This window comes from Micromesistius poutassou (genome assembly GCF_964030765.1).
Source record: "Micromesistius poutassou genome assembly, chromosome: 16".
Classification (NCBI taxonomy): Eukaryota; Metazoa; Chordata; class Actinopteri; order Gadiformes; family Gadidae; genus Micromesistius; species Micromesistius poutassou.
Window position 1 is genome coordinate 16,498,963 of NC_140286.1, and position 4,421 is coordinate 16,503,383.

General features: G+C 44.2%; 1 pseudogene across 1 annotated transcript; it reads left to right on the top strand.

Moving 5' to 3' along the window:
- Positions 1-1,808: 1,808 nt before the first annotated feature.
- LOC311360708 lies at positions 1,809-2,978 on the top strand (annotated as a pseudogene). Its single transcript has 3 exons — positions 1,809-1,818; positions 1,984-2,292; positions 2,631-2,978. The product of its transcript is annotated as an uncharacterized misc_RNA (transcript).
- Positions 2,979-4,421: the final 1,443 nt, after the last annotated feature.

The window sequence follows — 4,421 nt, forward strand, 5'->3', positions numbered from 1 at the left end:
ACAGAGGCCAGCAGAAGGGAAGCAATACGGCTCAGGACCGTCACAGTTACCTGATTTAAAATATAAACAAACTAACATTAACAAATTTAATTAATAATGGCATATTACTGTTGTATGTAAAGGAGACATGCTTCATTAAGTCAGAAGAGTGACACAGTGAATATATATACATATATATAAATATAGTAATTGCAGGAAGTAGGCTCAATAGTAATCTGTGGGTGGCTCTTAAAAGAGCCGTTTTGGGTGTGCTGGTGCGCTACACGTTGTCCTGCCATGGGACGGTTCCCTCTGCTGAGAAGAAGGATGTGAAGGCCTCCCGAATCCTGATGGCTTCCCTCACTGAGTTGTTGGCAGCAACTCTTCCCAGACCTGGCAGTGGGTCCTCCTCACCAACTGGGATGTTCCCCCTCAATGCACTTGGGGGGGTTGTCCTCCGCAGGAAGTTGTGGAGAACACAGGTAGCCTTCACACATTGCGGAGAACCGCAACGTCTATGTTGACCTCAAAGGCACGCCTGTAGACCCTCCACTGGGAAGAAAGGATCCCAAAGGCATTCTCCACAACCAGCCGAGCCCGGGACAGACGGTAGTTGAACACCCGGCGCTCTCTTGGCAGGTTGCGACCAGGGAATGGCCTCATGAGGTTATTCCGGAGTGGAAAGGCCTCATCAGCCACAAAGACATGAGGCTGTGGTCCTCGGTGGTCAGCTCCTGGTAGTGGCAGGTCAGCAGGCAGTTGGAGGGTGCCAGACTGAAGCGCTGCACCAAAAGCAGAGTTTGCCAGAATTCCACCATCGCTGGTTCTTCCGTAGCCCCCGACATCTATCACCCGGAAACAATATTCCGCATCTACAACTGCCAAGAGAACAAGAGAGAAAGTTCCCTTGTAGTTGAAGAACTGGGATCCAGAGTGAGCAGGGGCTTTGATGACCACATGCTTGCCATCCAATGCTCCACAACAAAGAGGGAAATTCCACCGCTCCTCAAACCTCCCTGCAATGGCCCTCCAGCCATCTGTTGTGGGCACAGCCATGAACTCCTCCACCAGACAGTCCCAGATAGCAGTGGCAACATCAGGGACAATGCCGGAGACTGTGGAGACCCCAACACGGAAGCTGTTGGCGATGGTCCTGTAGGAGTCCCCAGTGGCTAGGTATTTGCAGAATTAAAAAAAAAAAATTTAAATTAAATGTTGAAGTGAAGATACTATAGGTGTAAAAATCATACATTTACAATAATTTTGCCACGTCCATTTATAAAAAAGCCACATTTACAAAGGCAGGAGTAATATTTCATCAACATAATTGATCTATTTATTGTATTTGACTACATACTATACTATTGTCGGCAGAGGATAATCAATCATTGGAATATGTAATCTGCAACGTCCACTAAATGGCGCTGTCTACCATGGAAAATGTTAATGTATGTAAACATATAATGTTTGATGTTCGATTTCGACATACAACTTTTATGAAACTAGCACTCACCGAAGACAGATGGACAGGCGCTCCGAAGCCGAGATGGAGCGCCTGTAGTTGGTGTCCAACCGTGAAATCCTAGCACCGATCCTAGCTAGCAGGTCATCAAACTGGGCCGGAGTCAACCTCAAATACCGCTGGAAGCGGTCGTCGTCCAGACGGAGCTCCTGGAGAAGACGGTGAAATTCACCGAGCTCTGTACGGCTCCGATTTATATGATGAACCCATAAACGACGGGCATTCCGACGTCTCTCCCTCTTCCACAACAGATACAGACACGCAATGGTGGTTATCTCGGCCATGGTTGATGAGAGACTGAATTAGCATGAAGGACCGTTGGCGGGAAAAAACGCTCCGCGACAAAATTCGCCCCGCGACACGTTAAGTGCACACAAATAAGCACACATTAAGCACAGCGACAGATTTCGCTGAGTCGCGCTACAACATTCGCAGCTTCGCGCGAACAGGCGCAATTAGTGTCTTTTGGTGTGAACGCACAGTTAAGCACACCGTGAATCAAGAATGTGAAGTGCGGTGGAACAGTAAAGTCACTATGTTGGAATCGATACAGTGACAATACCTGGACATAAGAGAGCTGCTAGAGAATAGAGACCAAGAACATCGCCTTGATAGCATCCACCAGGATCAACTCACACACTTAATCGACTTTCTCACCCTTTTCAAGTTAGCGATCACCGAGCTTGAAGGGGAACATTACCCAACCATTCACATGGTGTTGCTGTGGTTTTCCAAGCTCAAAAAACACTGTGAGCCCAAGTTTGGAGACCCACCTTACATGAAAACTCAAAGTCTGCCCTGCTTGATGATAAGATGCGCCCTACTGCTACTCATAAAATTGCCACTTTTCGCCAGTCCCTTAAAATGCTGGCAGAAGAGGACAGACGAGAAGTGCTTAAGCAAGTTTGCGAACTTTTACTAGAGGAAGGCGTCTGTCTCAGTCATGATGGAGAAGAAATCCACCCAGTCACCGAGCCCATGCCAGCAACACAGCAAGGTAGTGAGTTGATACTTTGCTTAGGCTATTAAGTCTAATTCGGCTCTTGATTGTGTGTTTTTCATTATAAGTATAAAATATTAGGCTATGTACCGACATGGATCAATATTATATTCCATTTGTCTTTTGTAGGTGATGGTGCAATATCGAAAAAGCCAAGGATTGACTTTACGGAATGGGAGGAGGATACAACGGGCCTAATTGTGGATGAGGTACAGGAGTACTCCTCTACAAACTTCCATACAGACGGATCAGCAGAGGAAAATCCACTTTCCTTTTGGGAGAAACAAGGCCTGTCATTCCCACGACTACAACACCTTTCAAAGCGAATTCTATGTGTTCCAGCAACAAGTGCTGCGAGCGAGCGCTCCTTCAGTGCAGCAGGGTGCATTATAGAAGCCAGGCACTCGCCTGAATCCTGACACTGTAGATGCAATTTTATTCCTGCATAGTGCTGAGACAAATTCTAAACAGACCTAAGGTTAGGCATATTCAGCAGAGGTATATTTTACACCAAACAAACCCATGTCTAGCATTTGAGTTCGGTCAGCTGAATCATTTTGATGGTTAGGCTGCTACGTACATAGCTGGCGTTTTGCACCACAGAATTCAGGTAATTTTCGTTGTTTATTGGTTTATTCTATTCTCTGTCTAGAATATAATTAAAAAAATGGTTGATTCTATTCTCTGTCTAGAATTTTCATTGTTTATTGGTTTATTCTTTTCTATTCTCTGTCTAGAATAGAATAAACCAATAAACAACGAAAATTACCTGAAAAAATTACCTTAAGTTACCTGAATTCCTTGGAATTCAGGTAACTTGGAATTCAGGAAGTTTAAAAATTAACCTGAATTCCTTGGATTCATCAGATAACTCGTAGATGAGACTGCCTGGGTCATTTTGTTCCGATATTAGTTATATTTTAAAACAACCAGTCATTGTAGCCTACCACTTGTGGAATAAGGTATTTAAAAGAGATTATGGAGTGATTTGACTCAGAGGTGACATTGGGCAATGGCAGAGCGAGATAACATCCAGCTAAGAAAGAAGGTAAGATAAATAGTCGGAAACTGATTTGCAAGGCAAGCAGGCAAGTTTTGGGGTTATGTACAATTAAAAATGTGAACATGCATGTTGTGCTGTGGACTTGCAGCGAATTTCGGAATTAATAGACTTGAGTCTGCGTTTCTTTATAGGCTTTCTTTCTTTTTGCAAAAAATAAAGTGCAATAGGCATTAGCCTAAAAAGTATAGTACCATGTTGAAATGGTGTACCAAATTGCGTTTTTCATTACAATGATAAAATTGTACAGCCTAGTCATGTAAGGTCAGGTTTGCTTTTATTTAGGCTATTTATTTATTTTTGTCCCTGTGCATCGATCGGAGACAGAGTTCACTGATGATATTCTGGAGATGCAACATAGCCAATAGGCTATCCTACTAGGGACTTTAAATATCTTAACTGCATTGGATCAGTCGCCTTTCAGGAACAGGCAAGAACTTTCTAGCCTCGCGTCAGCAGCGCCTATAGACCTAAAAACAACCGGCGGGCGGCGGGCGGTGCGGTTTTGAATATTCGTCAAAAACGTTGGTGCGGATGGATGGCGGACGGATGTTGCGTTTTGCGATGCGGTTGCGGATGAAATAATAGCCCATCCACGCATCTCTACCACTCAGATCCTCAGACAAAGGACTACTGATAGTTCCTACCTGCAACTACAAAACAAGAGGTGAACGTGCCTTTGCTTTCAGAGCCCCAACACTTTGGAATGCCTTACCCGAAGAGGTAAGGCATTTAAAAGGGACAAGTGTTGTCCCTTTTAAAAACCCACCTCTATAGAGCCACTTTTAATCCCTAGCACTCTTGATTTTAATTCATGTCATTGCTGTATTTTGTCTATTTTATTTATTTGATGTGAAATG